This window comes from Tenebrio molitor, chromosome 2 (assembly GCF_963966145.1).
Source record: "Tenebrio molitor chromosome 2, icTenMoli1.1, whole genome shotgun sequence".
NCBI classification, from domain to species: Eukaryota; Metazoa; Arthropoda; class Insecta; order Coleoptera; family Tenebrionidae; genus Tenebrio; species Tenebrio molitor.
The window spans coordinates 30,410,806-30,434,801 of NC_091047.1; the positions used below are offsets into that span (position 1 = coordinate 30,410,806).

Sequence of the window (23,996 nt, forward strand, 5' to 3'; positions counted from 1 at the left end):
CGTCCATGCTCATTTGATTTTTTTTTTGTCAATTCTAATTTCTAACAAATCACTGCCGTACACATTTTACTAAGGTGATTTTGGCTAAAACTCTTTAGAACAACGCATACTATCACATGCTAAAAGGAACGCCTCAACTTCGAAAACATCCTGTATTATGTGAATTTGGAACATAATATTGCTTGCTTTGCAAGCAAGGCTCCGTCCATTAGTAATATTAGTATTAAAATGTCAATGGTTGATCTCTGCAATAATTGTTTGTTCACCCTCTTTAATATTTTCAGCTGATCTTTTTGTCGGTCGTCTACTGCCTTTTTTGCGCAGAACACTACCTGTTTCCAAAAACATGTTTTCAAAAACTCAAGGTGTCGAATAGGACCAAGCCTTTCTCTATCGCTGAAGAAATACTGAACAATGAAAATTTGTTGCTCTAAGGTGAACATATTGTAATAGCAAATAGTCAATAATTATAGTGACATTTTTTTAATAAACAATTGTCAATGTCAAAATTAAGTAAAAACCCATCTATACCACCCTAAAATGTGCACATATGGACCAGCTGTATAACAGTTTGACACCAAATCATAGTTAAGGTTATGTTCATTTGACTTACCGTACCTTTCTTCCGCGAATTCATTTTCAAAACAAATTTAATGAGAAATCAGCAGAAATCTTTTTCGAATTTGAAATAAACTCTCGTTCGTCGAGGCGCAGGGCTCAGTTACATAAAAAAATGTTGACACTCAGTGTGACTAATCGTATTATCATGAAAATCACTGTTTGGCTCATACCAACATGACAACGTTTTGACAATTGTTTATTACAAGGATGTTAAAGTACTTTTTTCGAATTTGCGTCTCTAATAGGTCTATTATTGTATTCAATTTGGAGTCGTTTATGGCTATCTCTTAAAGCACTCGTAGTTTAATAGATCTCTAAGAAAATTTTTATCAATATTTCAGTGTATTATTGTCGTTTACACCAAAAAACTTCCAATATTAATGTTCAAACTCTACTTTTTAACATATGTTGCAGATGTAGTTGCATCCGTTACCTTGAATTACCAATTAATACAAAATTCCCTAGAATTTGAAAATTTAATTTTTGTATTTAAAAATTAAAACAAGGGTGCAAATTCTAAAAAATAACATAAAAAACTTGTTTTATAAGGGCATTGGCGCACTCGTTCCATACAAAACTCCCCTACGGGTCGTTTTCTACACCTGGAACTCGTGCGCCAAATCAACCCTTATAAAACTCGTTCGTTAATATACTATTCCGTTGACCGCTTGTTAATTTCAATATTAATGAACTCTTTTGTCTAAATTATAGTGTATTAATGGACCTCATTAATACACTATTTTTCATTAATCAACGATTTTTGCGATTTTGACGTTTTGATTAAATTTTGATGTATAAACAACCTCGAACATGCATTGTTTGCACTTACCAACACTGCAGCAGGTAGTGCACCAGGGTTTTTTTATATTTTATAGCTCCATAACTGCACAATTACAAATTCACTTTTTCAAAAACCGACATTTTTGGTTATAATTCGCATGTCATATTTTTCAAAGGTAACTAGGTTTCCGTAGCAACCGTGATTTTACGTGAAATTGAATCCGAATGGAGCGGACGGCTTCTGACACTCTTTGTGGAAAAGTGAATAGAAAGTGTTGAAAAATTTAAAAATAGCCTACCCTGAGGACAAAAAAAAAGAATGAAGGTATAGTTCTCCCAGAGCTGCAGCGGTTTTATGGCAGGGTACCATTGTATAAACGTTAACAACACCGACAATAGGTTTAAACCGCAAGTACAACCCCTAATCGTAAATTCGTCCAAGTACTACCCTGTAAACTGACAGGTATAGAACGAAAATGATGATTGACAGGGGTCTGTTTATGTCGCGTATCGGCATCTCAACAGGCGTAATAATTACTATTGCCCTGCCATAAAACCGCTGCAGCTCTGGGAGAACTATATTTATAAGGTCTCATCTTTATGGAAAAAGATGAAATTGGTTTTGATTTGGCTTTAATTTCAAAATTTGTCACCAAAAATTTTTTGTAATCAACTCTTTTGTTAATGGGCGAGTAATAATCTCAACTATTAAAGCCACTCACTCGCTACACTCGTTCGTGCTTTAAACAGTTTCGATTATTAATCGCCTTCATTAACAAACTAGTTTATTAAATAACTATTAACCTCCTTGGTTTATTAAAAAATTTCAATTATAATGACAATTACCATTGTAATGACATTTGAATTAAATGTTTACGTGCTGCCAACTGAAGTGTATTAATCATGGCAATCTCGATTTTTTTTATTTTCGATCGCACGATATTAGTGATATTAATTATTTTTTTAAATAATGAACAGGAATGAGTGAGTTGGACCTTTTATTTTTTATTCAAAGACAAAAAGTACACCTTGAATCTGAAGATAATGGCATTTGCAAAATTTTGTAACCAAAATGAAAAAACTGGATTTTTATTGAATAATTAAATACACGAAATATCGAGCGATCAAATTAATTTGTAATCGAGTCATCCATGAATTTGAATCCGTATGTCTTTTGCGATTGGTATGTTGAAATCTAATCTGTGTTTCGCACTGTGATTATTGGAGCGTGGAGTTCAAGTGGCGACATACGATTTTGGATTCACGGATAACTCGATTAGAAATTAATTTGATCGCTCTTTACAAGTATGCAACACCTAAGGTAAAGAATCACAGTAACCACAACTATCAACTGTTATGATAAACCACTATAGTAAATTGGATATAAAAATATGTACATCAAAAAATTAGGTAAACTTTTTAACTTTTCTCTTCCTTTTGGACGACCGACTTGTTTGTCATCCATTAAACTCTAACCTTCCGACGATATTCCTAACAGTCTCCAAGAGATTAGCGTAGTGACTGCTGTTCTCGAGCAATACTGAATGCAAGTTGGTCATATATGAGTCCATATTTTGCTGCGTCGCCATTTCTTTAATTCCTGGCAATTTGACTCCTGAAAATTCATTAGTCAACGTTGATCGTAAATGCTTTAAATGTTTCTGCAACGACGCGTTATTCTTCTCTTGTTGGAGTAATTCCGTCTCTAATTTGGCAATGGCATCTTTCATATTCTCGATATGTTTCTGCAAAATCGTATTTTGTTGTTCATAGTCAGTGTTAGACTTTCGCAATTGCCTCAACTCTGAATCCCTCATTTTATTGTGGTCGAGAAACTTCTTTGTAAATATTGGTGTCAAAATTTCCAAAATCCATGTCAGGGATTTCCTTAGTGATTACGGGCTGACCCTGGACGACATTCTGAAAATTTCCTCTCAAATCCAAATTTATCCAAAACAATACTTATTGTCTGCTTCAACTCCTCTTTGCTCACCTTTAATTTTTTCTCATTTTGCTGCTGCATGAATAATTTATATACTTCCGTTTGTTTATAGGCGTTGTATTCCCGAGTGTATCTCACCCTGTCTTGTTCTGCAGCATCCAGATATTGTTGTTTTTTGTCCACCAGCAAATTAGTCCATTCATTTGCGAGAATTTTTGTGATTTCCGAAAACGACAAATTGGGATTAGCAGCCCTCACAGCTTCCCTTTGATCGTTCAAGTACCGGACGTACCCTAAAAAATAGCTATAACCGAATCACAACAATTCTATAATTCACCTGTGAGTGGGTGCCTCGGAGCTGTGCTGTCCTTTGGTTTCTTGCGCTTCTTCACCTTGAACACTTTCGGCCTCTGTTGAGTTGTATTGTCTGAGCTGTCGGGGGCCTTCTCGTCGTTCGAAGTGCTCGGTTTGGCTGGTTTCTTCACACCGTCGCTACTTAGGTTAACTAATTTTTGATTTTCTTTATTTTCCATTTTTGAGCCGATGGGCCCTAAGAGACGAAATTACATGTAAGTAAACCCCAATCGGGCGATCTTTACTCTTCGAAAGCTTCAAAATGTTAGCTCTGCTAGAAAAACTAAATTAAATAATTTCATTTGATCAGAGATTTGACACTTGTTTGCACAGAACTTTGTTTGTGCGGCGTTTGTGAAAAATTCAAATGTTTTAAACACGCCTTCCTAGATAAATAATAGTCGAAGTCTTTTCGACTCTTATTAATCTAGGAAACCGTGGTTTTAAATATGGAAAACATTGAGAAGATAATTTAAACTCGTGGAAATGGTCTCAGGATATGGAAAACCGGGTTCAGATTAATTAATGGATTAGCTCCGGTCCAAATTTGATTTTTTTCCGATTGCACTGATTGCAGTTTTCGTTCCGGGAATTGGTACCTCGTGGATAGAGGCCGCCAATGTCGTTGCTTCAAGTCATGAGTGATAATCAGAGGCACCAACCTGTCGAAAACCCCCAGATTTTGGGTTTGGAAACCAAACGATAGATTATAAAAAAGTTGTGTTCTAAAGGCATTGTCGTGTGTGCGATTCAAAAATAAAATTACAGGTGTTTGAAAGTACTTAAATGAGGTGTTCTACTCGTGCCATTAACCTAAAGTGTGTCCGACAACATTCGCCTGTCTGTTGAGTTAAAAAATTACAATTTTTTCCAGAATCTTGGCTGGATACTTCTCCTTTGTGTACAGTTTTTGATTTTTCTGTGATGATATAAAACCCTCGTGCCCATGGATTATTCGTCGACCTGTCCCCTCATATCGGGTAAGTGTCTCGAATCGAGTCCTTCATTCGACAGCCTTTAGGTTAGGTTATCTTCCTACTTGAGTTTTGGCAGCTGCACTGAAGGATATTTATTTTAAATGAATTTATTAACCAGTAAATGACTGACATGTGTATTGATCTGTGTGTATTTTAGAGCCAGTATTATTGCCTGACGCTAATTTCGGCAACCCCGTCCGATTTAAAAATAAATTTCCGATTACGTTAATGAATGTGTCTTAAAATCATTCATATCAGCGAGATTTGCACAAAGTGGACGTGTATTTGTGTCCGCGATCGTAGAAATCCATCGCCCCCACACGTTAATCCTCCCGAGTCTTCGGCGAAAGGTCCAGGTGTCTACCCACGACCCACGAGTTTCCACAATTGTGCGAGGTTCGCAGCCCTCCGCATATCGAACATCTGTGTCGGGTTCGCTACCTGAACCCCTGTCACTCTTTCTACGACAATCGATATCGAAATTCTTACCTAAAGGATAAAAATAACGTTTTAGGGGCTATTTCCGACAAAACCGTAAAGTATTATCCTGTTAGAAAACGTCTGCTTTTGGCGGCAAATCCGACCAACTCGAAATCGTCCACTTCGTGTCGGCCCTTCGGCTGTTCGAATCGAAGCCAGTGATGTTCCATAAAGATATTTTCAGAGAACGTTAGTCATAACTTCATAAGAGCGCAATTTGTATACAAAGAGAATGGTTTAATCAGGTGGATTTGGGTTGTTATAGTATATTTATTCCTAATAGAAATATTGACTAAAATAATAAATCACACCAACAAAGAAACAGATCTTGAAGTACTCCACTCCTGTAATTTATGGCATGGTGTTAAATAACCTCAGACAAATATTTTTAATATCTTTGAACCCTATCGAGTTATTTGACAAAGAAAACAAGTAAAATAATTCGGGGAAGACTGCAGTAGGTAAGTGGCTTGTAACTGTTTCTTTGTTGGTGTGATTTATGATTTTAGTCAATATTTCTATTAGGGATGAATATAAATACTATAACAGAGAATTTACATTTGCGTTAAACCGTACCTATTCCGTGTAATTATTAACAGGTACAGTTTACGTTTCGATCAGAGTTGCCGCTCATCCATCATCGTTTGATGATCAATTTTTGAGAATTTTGTTTTTCGATTTTATTGAAAAGATTTTCATTTACTTACTCTTGTATGATTCATTCATTATTTCCATTTTGGACAGTGGTAATTAATATGTAATGGGTACACTTTATGACCGAAAAGGTTTTTAATTTTTATTTTATTATTTCGATTGTTATTTCATATTAATTGATTGTTCGGTAATGTGGTCGAACCTTGATCAAACGATACTAATTTATAACGTTTCATGTATTGAATAACTTACAAAAATGTGACAGAGAAATTTGATAGCATTAATAGTCGAGACGAAATGATGAATAAATGAAAAATAATGGAACACGATCAATATTTTTTATTTGTTCACCAGTAATTTAATGTTTTATTAAGTAATATTCGCTTAATTATTAATTCAATTAGTCATTGGATGTTTTTACAATTAATAGTGAATTTTTGTTGTTTGGGAGATCGTTTCCATTGTTCAAATTCATGTCCTCGGACTAATTTACCATTATTTTGTCGATTCAAGATTCAGCAAGTACGAAGTGGTTGGTTTTATAAAAGTTAATGTTGATACATGTTTTTTCATTTTTTATTTCACGGTCTACACAAGCAGTGGAAACTTCTACTTGCGTAAATCGGTATAGTTTCATTCGAACATCTCTTCTTATTACAAAAACCAGTGAAACAACTACGGAAGAATATTGCTAAAAATAAAAAATGGGGGCCGTTGTTTTGAATTTCTGTGGATATGCAGGGCTATGTGCTTAAATTCAGAATTGCTCCTGATAATCTGGAACCAGTGCTAAGTCACTTTTGTGTAACGTAAATCGGAGAACAAAAATGTTTGCTTTTTTGAATTACGGTTTTTACTTTAAAATATTAAAAATTTACGTCTGACCGAGGAAATTTCCTGTAGAATAGTGTATGTATCTTAAGCTGAGGATTAAAAATGTTTTCTTAAAATAAAATTGTTGACGTTTGATTAACATCAGAAGAAAATGCTAAATGGTGATCTGTAACCAGTTTCTAATAAATTTTATCATTATTTCATTATACCGGGTGTAGAATTGGTTTAAGAGACATAGGATTTTACATGTAAAAATAAAGAATTTCAATTATTGGCTCCCCTAATAATTTTACGGCAAAATAGTTAAAATGAAAGTTGGAGAGAATTAAAATTACTGTCTAATTTCAGTCTTACTTTTTTTCTAACATCTTGTGGTACTGAAAGAAAGGCAAGAAAGAAGTTGACACAAAAACAGTCAAAAGTACTACTAAGCATGAAATTGTATTTCTTTCTTTAAATGTTATTATGGAGGATCTTTTTTAAGCAACTTCCAAGCAATATTTGCTTCAGGTTTCCCAGACCGATCAATTTCTGCGACAGAAACAATTGGAAGAATTGTAGAGAAGTTTGAGCATTTAATGGAAGACACCTTTTCATTCATCCTGTTCAGGAGTACGACTTTATTTGAAAGGCAAATCAAAAGACAATTAAATAATAGAGAAACCATCCGACAAATACATAGTATTTTAAAAGTCAAATTTCATGGCTAGTGCTACTTTTTAGTATTTTTGTGTTAAGTCCTTTCTTGCTTTTCTTTCAGTACCACAAGATGTTAGAAAAAAACAAAGAGTGTAATTAGACAGTATTTTTAATTCTCTCTAACTTTCATTTTAACTATTTTGGCATAAAATTATTAGGGGAGCCAATAATTGAAACTCTTTATTTTTACATGGAAAATCCTATGTCTCGTAAACCAATTCTACACCCGGTATGTAATATCCTACAGTGTCAACATAAAGTTTGGAACAAAATTCATAGTAGCGTTATACCGGGTGTATTATGAAAAACCTTTGGTGCTATAACTTCCTTATTTTTATCCGATTTTAACAAATGATACGTCAAACAAAATCGTTTTAGAAACACTATAGCCCGACATGCCATGATTTTTTTTAACATTATATTTTTTGACAGACCGCAGCTAACTTTGTTTTTTTAAGTTGCACTGTATATTTTTTTATCTTTATTCTGATAGATGTTTATCTTCAGAATACATAAACATTAAAATAAAAAATCAAAAATTTGTTTTTAATAAATAAAATAGAATTTTCAAAAATCAAGTAACCATAACTTTACTATAGCAAATGTTTGAAATTACTTCCATTCTCTCTAAGGCACATTCGACACCTTCCACTGACGCCCATTGCGGCGTTTAATAAAAATTCTGGTGGTATTTGTTCACATACTGCTACGATTCTTTTTATTAAATCATCTCTGTTATTGGCCGGAGTCAAATAGACATTGTCTTGAATGTTCATAGCTCTCTTAGTCACTTTGCAAAATTAGAATGCACTTTTATTACTGTTTAATGTGACTGCTTAATTAAAAAAAAAAAAATACATCGTTTTTTAATTTCTTCTTTTTGCTTCTATGCATGAGCATGGTTGTTTACATTTTCATATTTAAAATAAAAATCTCTATAAAACTGAGCAAAAAAAGTTAATAGTGCCATTTGAAAAAAAAAGTTGACTATTATTTGTCAAAAACAGAACTCAAGAACAAATATTGGATCAATTCAAATTGTAGCCCATTTAAAACGATTTTGTTTGACATATCATTTATTAAAATCGGATAAAAAATAAGGAAGTTATAGCACCAAAGGTTTTTCATAATACACCCGGTATATATGATGTTTTTTGAAAAATCGCTCAGATCGTTCTATTTTATTTTGAAAAATGCCATCCTGTGACGTACAACTTGTTTAAATGACAACTCCCACTTTTTTCTTTTCTTTTTGATAGATCCCTCTACTACCTAAACGACGAATGAAAAAAATTGGTATAGTGCATTCATTTTAAATGTTGGGTTTTGTAATAAAACTTGCCTGCTTTGACACTTGTCCGAAACTCAGTGAATCTAAAACTGTGTTCAGTATATTCCGGTCCAAAATTAAAGAATGGTGGGATCGAGATCAACTTTTAGAAGACCAAGTGAAACCATTAACATTTGTTGCCAATACTGGTGAATCATCTAGTGAATTTGATTCAGATGACGATTAATTTTTTATTTGTTTACGCATTTTATTATTTATTTTTTACTTACTTTAAAAGATACATGTAATGGATACTTTACTAATTACTCTTATTTCTTTATTAAGTAATCTTATTTGCCAAATACATTATTTAAAATCAACAATCTCTTAACATTTTTTTGGTCACTGATCACAAAATGTGTTTTAATTTTTTTTTTTACTTGTGGATATTTTAACGTCTCTTTTTTTTGCTCGTCGATAAGATGGTGAAAGTACGACGTGGTACCAGTTTTATGTGAACAGAAGGATTCCTACTTTATGGTACCGATACAATGAAAATTTTCCGCTTTCGTAATTTACGGTGTTTTGAGTTTACAACTTTACCCAACGTTTAAAATGAATGCCCTATACCTTACATAACAATTTTTTTTGAGAAAATGGCAATTATTTTTTTTTGTATGGATTTATTTAAAACAGAAGGTTTATTTTAATCGACTAAACAATTTAGAAGATTTACTGCAGCGAATTCGCTCTAAAATGGAACGAAAAGCCCTTACATTATTGAGTGCAGTGTATAAAGAGCCAAATGGTTGGCATTTGCGTTAAACTTTATTGTTAACCTTAGATGGTTGTTTGTATTTGTTTGAGGTCAATTAAAATTTTTACATGAAAAATTAAATTAATTTTTTTAAATAAAATTTGCCATTTTCTCAAAAAAAATTGTTATGTAAGGTACCAATTTTTTTCATTCATCGTTTAGGTAGTAGGAAGGTCCATCAGAAAGAGATGAAAAAAGTGGGGGTTGCCATTTAAAAAAAATGGTGATGACATCATTGCACAAAAATCAATGACGTCATTTAAACAAGTTGTACGTCACAGGATGGCATTTTTCAAAATAAAATCGATTTGTCCGAGCGATTTTCCAAAAAACATCACATACCGCTACTATGAATTTTGTTCCAAACTTTATGTTCACACTGTATATTGACTAATTAATCCGACCTGAATGCCAGCCTTGCCAGCGGGGGTGTAAGAGATCAGAACATAATAGTGATACAAGCAATAACAATGCTAATTTGCCATCAAACTGTAAGGTTTTCTGAATTTGGTGGTTTGATTTTTTATCCTTCTTACACTGAAGAGCTACTTTTATTATGTAAGCGTTAATCCCTATGTTTACAGTTTTTTAAATTAAATTTTCGTTGTGGGTATTCGCCGCACACTAGTTGCGCCCGCGGTCAAACCAACCCCTAAAATCCTATACTAGTTGCGTCCCGGTTGACCATTTTCTTACCTGCGGATTAAAATAAATGAATTCCAATTTTCCCCACTCCTACCCCCTAGAAAGAGTGTGGGTAGGGTGTTTAGTGATAAGGGTGATTGCTTGAATATCATCAGCAATAGAAGTGTTGAGTGAAAAAAAAGTTCTTATAATTGTGGAAGGTTTTAAGTTTCGATTTCACTCGAATTTTAATGCATCTTTTTACTGTTGGCATCCAAATATATTTCACTTTATACACTCACCGGCAAAATTAGCGGGACATCCAAAAAACATTTTTTTTTCCAAAAAAATAGTTACATACATATTTGCAAATTTTACAAAAAATCAAAATAATTTAAAGTAAAGAACAATAACTAAACACAACGACACCAATTTAAAGAAAAAATGTATGAGAAATAAAAAAAGGCGTTTAAACATTTTTTTCCTTTTTTCTTATTTTTTTGTAAATGACAAAGACATTTAATTTTAATAACGTGTGAGCTCGTATTAATGTAATCATTCGCCTTGGCAATCAACTCTTGAGGCAAATTGTCCCATTCTTCCAAAAACATGGTTAGCAGCGCTTGTGTAGTTTGGGGCGCAGGAATTCTGGCCTTAACCCTTTTGCATTAAAATTAAATTATCCCCAATATGTGGAGTGGAGCAAAAGATACCACATGATCTTGTAAAATGTTTGTTATTACCGATCAGCATTCAAAGTGCCCCTGTCAATGATTACTAATTGTGTGCGCGCTCCCAAACATATTCCGCCTCAGAATTTTGGAAATTACATTGGGAATATCGTTCTCATCGACGTCGCCATATTCTTTCCCTCCCGTCGATTGTGTTTACACAAAAAGGGCTTTCGTCGGTCAACAAAACTTGACTCCATTGGTCAATATACCAATTCTCATGTTCATGGCCAAAAGCTAGTCGTGACGTACCTCAAGTTTTGAAGCTTTTGCCGGTATGTATGACCCCAGTTCAACTTGCTTGAGCCTTCTTCTCACTGTTCGTTCACTTATCTGCACTGCAGCACCTCCTGTAAAGCACTTCTGGTCTGTATTGCTGTTTGAGGTCTGTTCCTCAGAGTTTGCAACATTATGAAAAGATTATCCCTGATCGTGGTTGATCGTTTTCTGCCCTGCTCTCGCCTTCTGTCATACGAACCAGTCGCTCTATAGCTCAAAACATTGCGATTAATTGTTGATTTTGATGCTCCGAGGGCTGTAGCCACTGCGCGATCGGTTTGACCACTTTCAATCAACGTCACAGCTCTGGAAACATCTGTCGGGGCTAAATCTCTCATATCGTGTTCGTCTTCTTATAAGATTCAATAGATCAAATAAACTGAGCTTTGATGGGGGGTACCCACGAAATTAAAACCCAACTTTTTCGAAATTACTGAGATGTCGAAATTCTTAACAAATATTCAAAGGACGCTATGACTTCGTCATAAACGGTTGACAGCTCTAAATTTGCTGTCAAATATTAGTAACAAGACAACTTGATTTAAAACTCAACGGTGATCAAAAAACCTAACAAAAATATTATTTTTCTGTGTCCCGCTAATTTTGCCGGTGAGTGTAGAAACATTGCATCAATTCTAAAAAAGATTTACCGAAAAATCTTTATTGATAAAAAGAAATTTATAGAAAGCAAAGAAGTAAGTGTGTACTGTTAGAAAACGAAATGCACGGGGAGCGACGGCTCAAAAATTGATTCAGATCGCGGCAAACTCAACGTACGAGTAGATCTAATCCGACCACAGTCCCGGGCGAAAAGTGTATAATTTCTACCTAATTGCACTTGATGCAAAGTTTCTGGCTACATTATGTAAAATTTATGAATTTTCTAGAGGAATAATTATAAATTATTATTGTAGGTTACTTGTCACTAAGTGTGACCCCTTTCGATGCAATGAAATCACCAATTTGACAATGAGAGATATCGAAGATTTGGACTCTGCTATCGTAGTAAAAGTTCAGGATACTAAAAATTACAAATCGCGATCATTCACCATTTTGGGGAAGTTTTACATGGAAATTTGCAGAAAGTAATGGCGGACAATAAATTTAGGCCGGCCTCTCATTGGCTTGATATCAAAATGTGAAGCTGGCATTATGTTCAACTAACCCCATTTTCGATTTTTGTCGTTCTTGTCATCGTGACAGCGATAATCAAAATTAAAATTGGGAAAAGAAATGTGCATCAGAGAGAAGTGCTACTACAAATCAGTTATGCTAGTGCGTCATGATCTGTAAGTTACGAAAAGGGCGAAGGAAACGCCAAACAGCGTGAAAACCTTCAGTTTGACAAACTGACACATCAGTCATAATGACAATAAATGGTCGCTTGCATTGACTTTTTTGAAATGTCAGAAATTTGCCGGCCTAAATTTATTGTCCGCCATAGTACATCGGATAGAATGACTAGCATTGTAGACTTTGCTAATATTATCGAAACTTACCAGTACGTACCAGTAACAAGGGAAGTAGAAATTAATAGTATCTTAAAATTTGAAGATTGTAACTGCAGGAAAAGAAAAATAAATAAGTGAGTTCATGTTCGATTTTTTTTTTGTGATCCGCTTGGAGATAAAATAGTATACATACAGGGTGGTCTAACACTTACCATTTTTGCGATTACGCGGTTTCTAATTATCTAAGAAAATTTACGCTTGGCTAGGAAGAGACACACATATGGAGCTATAAGCCTGTCCCATTATTTTGTTTATTATCAATTGGGTTTCGCGTCAGGAGGCGATAAAGTGAAATTAATCAAAATTCGATTTTTTTTTAAATCTAAATAGGTTCAAAGTAATACACAAAACAAAAATCTGAAAATAAAAAAATTAAAACGCATCACATTGCCGATTATTTGGAATTAATGCAGGTTCTTCACAACTGACAGGAATTTATGACGTATTTACACCAACTACCTAATCAATCACAAACCAAACCAGAAGTAACATTTATAACACCCCATCGCCAAACTGCAGGTACTTACCCCTTCAGGGCCGAAATCGACTATTTTACGCCTAGCAATTTCGGCAAACATTCTGAAGAAATTTTCAAATAAATTACGTACTGAAGTTGAAATTATTCAATATTCAGTTTTCTAAAATATCCATTTTTCATTTAAGAGAAAGAAGAATCCTTTACGGATGAAAAGTTGCTGCGAATCGTTTCTATAATACACTGGAATTTCACCAGTACTGACCTGAAAAATGGCTTGGGGGGAGCCGACAGCCCTGCGTCAAAAATATTTATTGGGGGGCCATTACATAACGAGCTCTACTATAAACGGTCTTGGATTCCAACTTTCTTTAACTTGATATTTGATCGCAATTTTCACTATTACCTAATTATAATTCAAAGTCGGAAGTGGATCAATAAAAAAGGTGAGGAGTTTTGTAACTACTAGAGGAAAAAAAACTTTCAATATTTGGACCAATTTGATATTAAATCGCTATAAAGTTAGCTCCATCACACAAATTTAATTGAAAAAATTGGTCATCCTCAATCATAGAATATTAATAGTAGATTGTGCCTACCGAGTTTCAGAATTTTTGGACAATTATTAAATGTGTAATCGCAAAAATAGTAAGTGTTGGGCCACCCTGTATATCATTCAGAGTAGAAGGTATTTTTGTGCCTCGCCCACTTGTCGACCTCAACTGCGTTTCGGTCTTGAATCTCTGGGCTCACTTCTACTCTTAATGATATAATATACTATTATTGTCAGTTTACTTTACACTTTATTTAACTAGTGCTGTAAAGTATGTCATTACCATATTTGATATGATGATATAATTTGATATCAAAAGCTAATTGTGATTTCGTCATTTACAAATACATACCTATATTTTAATTTTTATGTTATTTATTTACACTACAAACCGCTGATTCTACATCACACGGTTGTTTATTTTTTAAATCTTTATTTGGTAATATATATAATATATAACGGGTGATTTTTTAAATTTGGCGTCGAAGTAGGCGTTGAACTGTCGATTGTGAACGCACTATACAGGTTACGGATCACGGATCAGCTGTTTAAATCTTACACTTTTACATGAGTGGTGCGCTCTCAATCGACTCTCCAACGCCTACTTCGGCGCCAAATTTTAAAAAACACCCTTTATAATATATTGCCTAGTGGAGAATTTTACGAGATAACAAGCTTTCATACGTGTTCCTCTAAATGTAAAATTGATTGAAGCAAAATGCGAGGAGACATGTATCAAAGTTTCAATTCCCTCTACTCGCTAAACCTTATATTGATTTTCATATTTACCGACTTTGTTTCTTTTTTGAACGCCATATTTGTTTATTACCTTTTATTATCTCTTTCAGGGCATCGACTGTGCGCGCATATATCATTTTTCTACAGTAATAATAAAATCGGTAACCGGTTAAATGTTCTCACTTATTTTTTATCAGGCCAAGAAAAACCCTTGACCGTCACCAAAATACTAAAATATGAGCTCGGATAACTAGAACCTTTTTTATTGCGCCCATAAATTTTCGTGGGGAAAAAAACTCAGCAAAGTTTATTATTGCACTATCGCCCCTAATAAACTGTACCACTTCGCAAGTGTCACGAATATTGAATGGGGGCGGCGAGCAGATGTTCGGAAAAGTAGGGATTTAAAGAGGGGCGGTTTAGTCTTCTGCGGGAGTACGTCTCCGTCTACCAATTAAGCCGAGTTCACAGACGTGAATTCGCCTTAACGATAAATTTCCAAGGACCGACGAAACGGCGGTTTTATAATGACTGCGATTATCCTTCTTATCCTCGGAGGCCCGGCCCGAGCGTTTCGTGGAAGCGGCGAATTTCGCGTGCCCTCTCGTTTTCCCAGAATTCGGATCGTCGGGGAGGATAGCACGAAACCTCCCCCTATTGCGTCCCGTTTTTGTTTCGGGGGTGGTCGTCAGTCCCTTCTCGGACTTTCGATGCACCGGGATCCCGTTGTTGAATGTGACGCATGCTGCCTGGAGCGGTTACCAGGCAACGGCAGGTAGTCAGGTACTCCAGAGTTGACTGACCTATCTCAAACCGGATGCAACCCCCTTTTTGCCTGCCGGTCGGTCTCGTGCATGCAGCCCTACACGTGTAAAGGGGTCATGGCACGAGCCAACGTCGCCGGTCGATTTCGACATGCGACACAACAAACCCCACAATAACATGTTGAATGCCCCGGACGTTATTGCCGGGGGGCGAGAGCGAAAAAAGGAGAACCTGTTTTTTGCCAAGTCAGTCTTGAGGGCTGTGCACAAATTGAATATTGATGGTTCTGGAAGTCGAATGGATCACAGTGAACTTTGTTGAAATGTCATTTTTGACGTTTGTGGTTAGATCGACAGCAAATAAAACTCAAACGTCGGGGGTGTCAAGCACTATTTAGGTTTTTCCCCATATTGTTGTCGCAGGTGGTTTTCCTCTTTTGTTGTACAGTTTTTCCTTTGAATTTACATATAACGTTACAAGAATATTCTTTCGAACGAAGCAAGATATTAGTTTGACAAGAAAAGTCTTTGAATAAACAACCTTATTTTCCTTTCAAGTTACATAACGGGTGTTTTTTTTTAAATTTGGCGTCGAAGATGGCGTTAAAGAGGCGATTGTGAATGCACACACGGGTTACGGATTACGGATCAGCTGTTTAAATCTTACGTTTTTACACGGGTGGTGCGCTCTCAATCGACTCTCCAACGCCAACTTCGACGCCAGATTTTAAAAAACACCCTTTACATATGTATATATTTTGTTTTGGTTTCTGCGACTACCTGTTATAGGGTGCCTTTTATTATTGACATTAAGTAAATTAATGGTTAATTATTTGCACGCCTCCTTTTGCTTTTGGTGTTCCCCAGGAATCCAATCTGAGGCCACTAGTACCTATCCTATCAATAAACAAGAAATTACTTTTCCACACAGGCTCAAATCTTTTAACATGTTTGTTTGTTTTTTTATTGTAAGTCAAAACTGTAAGTGCATTCTCATCAAGTTTATAACATTCAGGTTTAGGATACGAAATGGCCCTTAATTAGTTTTTACACAATTTCTACAATATTTGGTCATGTGGGACCTTGCATTATTTCGCATTCTTATTTTGCAAGGATAGTTGAACTGAAAATACAATTGTCGATGTTATTTTTCCCGAACAAATTTTAGGAATTCAATTTAGTTAATGAGATAAATAAGATATCAATCGAGAAATCAATGTCGAACTTCTATTTAAAAATATTCTTTTTCTATTTTTAACGAACCGATTAATAAATAAAAAGTGACCATTGTCTTGTCTTTTATCGATTATGTTGGACCGTTTGAATTTTTTGGCACCCGTAGAAATAGCTTCCTTCGTCAATCAGTGTATGTGTTAGACCCAATACGCGAATACGGTTAATAACCGAAAACTAGTAATGAACATATAAAATGTTCAATAACCGCATCTAGTTTCAACTAGTATTGCGCATCACAAGTTGTCCAAAACTGGTTCTAAGCAATGTCACTACACAGTTACTAGTTGTACAGATTGCAAACATGGAAGGAAAAAAACCAATAGACTGTTAAGCTTGCTTGACAGTTTGACACGATGCTAAATTTCGTAGTAAATTTGTTAGAAAATGAGAGAGACCCTCGACAGGACCAATGAACGATCAGGATCATAGTCTGTCTTTGTCAGATCCTGTAAATGTCAGTAAATGAGAGAGGACCAATGAACGATCAGGATCATAGTCTGTCTTTGTCAGTAAATGAGAGAGGACCAATGAACGATCAGGATCTGACAAAGACAGACTATGATCCTGATCGTTCATTGGTCCTCTCTCATTTACTAGTAAATTTTCTCAAAAATTTAGTATCGTGTCAAACAAGCTTTTAACTAACGAAACTTTATCGTAATGAAAGAACATTACAAAATGTTTTAAGAATAAATTTTGAAAAAATGAAGTATATAGGTCTACAAAAAAGATACCTTGAAAATTATTTATTGCTACAAGAACTGCTGTGGTGGCATTTCGAATTACAAAGTACTTTTTTTCAGGCATGAACACGCTTTTGTGCGGCAGTTCTTGTTACAACCATAAAACATAAATCCTTGCGAGGATCCATTAGTTTGACTTGATGCAGCCCAGATTGATATTTTAGAATCAGTTTTAATTTCGTTCAACATGATGATTCTAAAATTTGAAATCCGTTTCGGGCATATAATTTAGGTAAGGTGTCGTTTTTGGTTCCTGGCTTGTAGAATCCTTCAGTTACATTTGTTACCACTGCCATTACATTTCTGGGAGCTGCTCTTCCTCTGCCAACGTCAGGAATTCGCACTAGGACATTGTCGCCTATATTGGCTGTTTTAATTTTCTTATTTGAGGCAACCCGCATTGATTCTGCTTGAATCTGTAGACTTCTTTTTACACGATTTTTATTAATATCTAATTTTCTTCGACACAGTAAACAAATTGTTCTTGTTGTAGAAGAATTTTTTTTCAAGTAACTAGAACCTACATGCAGACTTCCTTTGCCACTCTCACACTGTAAAGAATTAACTACTTGCTGATCACAAACAACGCATGTTTGCTGATCATTATTGGTTTCAGGTGGTAGGTACTGCAACAAAGTTCTTCAAAAGAAAAAGATCTTTGGTAGAGGTGCTCTCATCCACAACGATTTCTACAGATTCTTCAACTCTCATGGTTTCATTATCTAGATTCTCAGTACCTAGAAGTTCCATATCAACTTCCATGTTGTATATTCTATTTTGATTCCCCCCAATTTGAACGTGTTTAATTACGTTTTTCAATTCTTCGGTACTTAAAGTTTCAAGTATTTCTTGTGGGAGATCACTGTCCTTAAGACCAATTCTTTGGGGTAATCCAAACATGGCTTCATAAGGAGATTGCTTAATACCACAGTGGTAGCTTCTATTTTTCTTTGCTTGGACAAATCTAAGCCCATCTGCCCATTTTTTTTTTGAATTTTCATTGGACATTCAGCAAATTAATGCATCCGTCACGTCTTGATTCACCTCTCTACCGAACCCTGACTGAGAATGATGTGGTTTGCCGTGTACAATTTTTAATTCTGGCCATTTACTCTTCAAGTTATTGATTACAGAATTCGAAAATTCTCTCCCATTATTTGATTGTAGGATAAATGGAGCACCGAACAAAGAAAAAATGGCAATGATGTCATTAGCAGTTTCGACGGCGGTTTTGGTTTTAAGAGGTCGTAAGACACAATATGTAGTCAAATGATCTTGATAACTCATTATGAATTTGTATTCTCCATCAGGCTCCGACTGCGTATCGATAAGATCCACTCGGCATTTTGAATACATGTGATTAGAAATGATAGGCTTGACCACTTTTTCTTATTGATTTTTTCTACAATTGACAAGGTTCACATAATTTTAAATACAAATCTATTACTTCTCTGGTTATGTGGGCATATTTTTTTCGAATTTGCAAAACCATACCTACAGATCAGTTACGTTAAACAAATTAAGAAACTGATTGTATTTAAATTTTATTTCATACTATCCGGTAAATCCGGATTGCATCACCAATTTGAGTCGCTAACGCTCGCGTTCGGAATCTTCCACTCGTAGATCAAATTTTCATTCTAACCTCGTTACAGAATATACTATTCTATACCTATATGACGTTTGTGCCCTGTAGACAAATGAGCTGCATGGATAATGTCGAACAATTCGTCAGATGCTATATGGTAGTTTATAACATTATCTTCTGAACCAGCATTTTTCCGATCTATTAATTTTTTTATTATTTCCGATGGTAATAATATCGTATCTTTTCAAACGTTTGTATTGTTTTGTTGTTAACGGCTTCTTTTCGGGTTTCAACATGTCGCTAATTTTACCTCATTTAAAGTTTGTACGTACTTTCCTCTTGACATTAAATTGTGTCTGTCTTTTTTTTTTTCATTAGTGCCACTTATCATATTATTAAGCTGTTGATTAAACTGTTCTTTAAAGGACATATTGCACTTTATATTGCACTATCTAGTAAAGCAACAAACAACACATTGATGGAGCTATTCACTTAAAATATAACCTCGCTTTATTGTTTTAATACTTTCAATACTATCGTGAGATCGAAAAAAAAAATTTAGAGTAGGCGCTGACCAAAAATTTCAGTTGGCAATTCGTTAAGATTTCAATTATCTGATGTCAGTCTTAAAAGTTAGGTTAGTGATTTTGAGAATGTTGAAAATCTTGATTTTCATAAAGAATTTTGTGACCTGTCGGTTATACATAAAAGAATTTCCTCAGCTAGTGCAATGAAACAATGAGATTTAAAACTCCCGCACCTTTATTTAACGTCAACGGTGAGCACGGAGCACGCGCACGCCGCTCGTTTATAAATCGATCCAAGATTCACCGATCATCGATCAATCAATATTACCCAGAGAGGTTGTTGTCGGTTGTGGGGGCTCTTATTGTCAAGAGATAATTTCATGCACAACAGACACACGATAGAGAAGAAAGTGCAAATCTTTTTTAAGAATAAGCTGAACTGTACCAAATGATAGGTTAGTTTCTTGGGTTAATCTCTGCACTAATTCTTTGTTCACCTTCTTCAATATTTTCAGCTGATCTTTTTGTCGATCGTCTACTGCCTTTTTTGCGCAGAACATTACCTGTTTCCAAAAACATGTTTACGCATTTGTAGACTTTCTGGGCAAGTTGTTGGTTAAGTGCCTTGAAAGTCCGGAAACTTTTGTTGAAATTTCTCAAAAACTCGAGGTGTCGAATAGGACCAAGCCTGTCTTCATTGCTGAAGAAACACTGGACAATGAAAATTTGTTGCTCTAAAGCGAACATATTGTAATAGCAAATTTTAATACACAGTCAATAATTAATAATGACGATTACCATTGTAATGAATGACATTTGAATTAAATTTTTACGTGCTGCCAACTGAAGTGTATTAGTCATGGCTATCTCGATTTTTTTTATTTTCGATCGCACGGCAGTTGAAAATAAACTAGGCAAAAGTGAATAGGGAATTCCACAATTTTTCTTGGAAAGCAAAATAATTGCCCCAATCCTCCCACGTATTCTTAAACACAAGATAAATTGAAAATGTTACAAGTACTTGAAACATTACATTTAATGTGTAGATTAATATATTTGTAACACATTTCATTACAAATTTTAAAGGGTATTTATAAAAAAAATCAAAAAAGGAAAAATTCCATATTTCATTTTGGCCTAGTTTAGATGCGTCGGCTATTGAGCATTTTTTTAGGGTATTAACCGTATTCGCGTATTGGGTCTATATGCAAACATAATCAACTTGTAAAAATAATCAATCCAGATAGCGAAATCGTTAAATCAGTATCTGATTTCCTGTTTTCAATTAATTTAAGACTGTTGATGTGTGTCGAAGTAATCTTGAGTACAAATCAAAATTTTGTTAGTTATCTCTACGTGGTGACGTCATAATATCTCGGACGTTATCACGATATCAGAGTGACTACGTTAGAAACTCCGTTTCGCAACTGTTTTATACCGAACGTTTGTAATATTGATTTTCAAAAAATCGACAGCTTTTGAAAAGTATTCAGATATGAGTTTTGCACATAACTACAAATGGAACCTGCAAAGAGTGCCAGCTACGTCGCGTCGCCGTCGTTTTATAAAAGTGAGTAAATGTTCACTTTTAATTTGACCATAATTTTAGAACTCAAATTATCTCTTGACATCTACACATGCTCTTTTATTAGTTATTTTGTTGCAATCGATCTTGGAAATATTTGATCAGAAGTAGAGAGTGAAAGTTGATGTTTTTTTTTGTTTGGTATTGAAAATATTAAATATAAACCACAAATTAGGTTGCAACCCGCTCCACAAATTTTGATAGTTTAGTGAATCAACAAATCAACAAAACGTTATTAAGCATTAGTTAGCAGTGGAGAAGTTGTTTTGAATTTAATTATTTTAAAGTTGTTACTGTTTTTGGTGCCGTAATGGAAAAGAGGTGATTTCTTCAATTCAGTGTCTGTGTTATGCAGACTTTCTTGTTTAAACGTTAAAAGTAGAGCTAGAATACATAATCAAATATTCAATAAGTGGGTATAGTTTGTCACACTTACGATGAAGACAGCGTAATATTTTCGTTATTTGCAGAAGTAGAAATTTGAATCTTTTAGATCCGCCTAGAACTTCATGCGATGCATCTTTTGCGGTAATCAGCACAGTTGTAACTTGTAAATATAGTTAACTGCGATCTCCCAAATACTGCTAATTCTAGATATTTTGCTTCGCCTTGGAGATATCGAAAGAAGTTATCAAGAAAAGCTGTTGTTGTTGAATCAAATTTTGACCCTATGTACTGAGTTTCAGTGCAAACCTCGCATTTTGATTTTTTGAAATAAATTGTAATTTTTATTTTCATTTCTCAATAAAGTACTTTAGAAAACGAAAGAATTTGTCAACAAATTAGAAAAATATAACAAATAATTTATTCTTTATTTAACAAAAACTGGAATGAACACAAACTGATTCTCAGACAATGGGTCATATGCATAAACCATTAGCATATGCTTTTACTTGCATTAGTGAGAGATAGAAATACATGGACTCCATTAGATAGAAAAAGACAAATATATAGTAAAAGCGAATGCTTATTCTTATGCATACTACCCAATGAAGTGTTAAGTCAATTGAAACTCGGTACAGGGGGTCCAAATTGGATAACTTATGATAACTTTTTTCCATATTTCCAACGCGAAGCTAAATATGGAAATTTGGCCCTTTATGTTAAGTGTCACACACTGTATACATATAAATGTACGTAAAATTTGTCTTAGATTGACTCATACGCATATGTATACTTGCGATGCACAGTCGTTTTATTAATGAGGTATGATTTACTATAAAGTAGCTTTTGAAACCACAAATTGTCGCCGGCCATGCATTGAACACTTATTTCATAGCATTCCGCTACGACATGTAAAATGTATAATTTTTCTTTTTTAAATATTATTTAAAAATTACGGTCATCTAAGTTATTCAAACATTTAAATTATTCGGATTATTATACAGTGTCCCAAAAAAAAGAAGACGAGTCCATAGCTCCTTTATTTATTGGAGGATTTTAATTATCTTTATACCAAATTAAATGGTTGTGAATAGGCTACAAAATGGCCCAATACAATCACGTATGGATTCAAGGGCTTCAAAAATATTTTGTCTGTCAAAATATTTTGAGTTTGAGCATAGACGATGGTAGTATCCTTTTTTTTACTTTTTTTTTGTATTTTTGGTATGTAAGTGTATACTTGTGATGCATTATTGCTTTCAGAATATCTTTTTTATCAGAATTACCAACAAAATGTATGTGTTCGAATTTGAAAATTTTTTTTTGACAGTTTAGTCTTGAAGCTCTTGATGCTATACGTGGTTTTATTGTAGCATATTCACAACCATTTAATTTGGTGTATAGATAATTACATTCCTCCGATAAATAAGGGAGCTATGGCCTTCTCTTTTTATTTAGGGACACTAGTATAATTATTTACTAGTCGAATAGTGCAAATATTCGAATGAATATTCTAGTAATAATTCGAATACATTTTCAAAAATAACCCAGTCCTAAAAAATAGATAAATTTCAAGTTTTCCTGATGAGGTTTTACAACTGAAAATTTTTATCGCAAATAAAGAACAAATAACTTCTATTTCTTGGAATCTCGTATTACACTTTGGAATTTCACCTTACCGTTGTATAACAAACATTGGTTTGTTGATCTAAGCAGAAATTTTTGACAGATTTTAAATATTGTGGTAAGGAGTGGAATCGGGTGATCCTCCACATATTAATCCATTTGAGCATTGATGTGGTAATTTTGAATAGTAGCTTTAATTAATTTGCAATTCCTTTCAATTCTTTTCCACTTTCTTTATTATATCCCATTGTTATTGATTTGTCTAATCATGATGAAACGTGTTTTTTTAAATCATATTTTTTTCATTTAAGGTGAACAATAATTATGTTGTCGTTAGTGGAACTTTTTTATTTATGTTGATTGTCGTTGAAATTATCGGAGTGACAAGAATCACAAGAACAGTTTATGTTAACCATAGTTTTTATTTATGTTCGTAATAGATAAAATTGATTTCGTGATAAATTCACGAATACATTGTATGAGCCCGTAAGGTAGGCGTTATCGATTATAGATTTTCAGTTCTTGGATGTTTCACGGAAGCTATTAAGAAGTTCCACTAAGAGATTAAATGACGCTGCGAGAAAACGTAAACGACTCTGATAAATTGGGCGGCATGAAACTCCGCACAGGTCCCTAACCAACGGGGTGTTATAAAATTATGGTTGATAATCCCAAAACGAAACTCTGCACCGGTCCGGCATAGGTAAATCTGGACGGGCGGCGCAGCGTATATTTCTGAATTATTTTTTCCATTTATTTTATTTTATTTCCTCCTTTGTATACATATTGTATCATGTTTCATCATTCTTTCCAAACATTTCCAGTCACTTTTTATTACTTCTGGAAAAATAATTTTCTTTGTTGACGCTTTTCAGCTTATTTTTAAAATTTTGCAGCTGGTAAAGTCATACTTAAAATGCATAATTCATGAAGTCTTTTCACATTTCCATACAAGTATTTAGCCTACTACGTGTACAAAGAACGTTAAAATGCATTTTTCAACAAATAACAATTTTTTTTCAAGCCAAATTTGTCATTTCCTGAATGTTGCCTTGTTCTTATCTCACCCCTGAAAACCTTCTATCGAAGAATCTCTGTCAAATTTATAGTGGTCGTACACCTACAAGAACAAATTTTCCCCCGCTGTGCTATTTTGGTCTCGTTAATTGAGGATTGATGTGATGCCGTGTTAGTAATCAGATTA

At 34.4% G+C, this 23,996-nt stretch overlaps 1 protein-coding gene and 1 pseudogene across 7 annotated transcripts in view; one reads left to right on the top strand and one right to left on the bottom strand.

Annotated features, from left to right (window-relative positions):
- Nucleotides 1-2,382: 2,382 nt before the first annotated feature.
- On the bottom strand, nt 2,383-4,210 carry LOC138124577 (high mobility group protein 20A-like; annotated as a pseudogene).
- Nucleotides 4,211-4,354: 144 nt separating this feature from the next.
- Nucleotides 4,355-23,996, top strand: part of enc (encore) — a 77,281-nt gene continuing 57,639 nt past the window's right edge. For 5 of the 7 annotated variants that reach the window (XR_011157195.1, XR_011157196.1, XM_069039620.1 and 2 more), the window contains exons 1-2: nt 4,355-4,515; nt 4,572-4,677. The gene's annotated coding sequence lies outside the window, so the exon portion shown is untranslated. Of the gene's footprint in view, nt 4,516-4,571; nt 4,678-20,623; nt 20,768-23,996 lie in introns of those variants that run through there. The other 2 variants (XM_069039619.1, XM_069039621.1) reach the window with 2 other exon arrangements.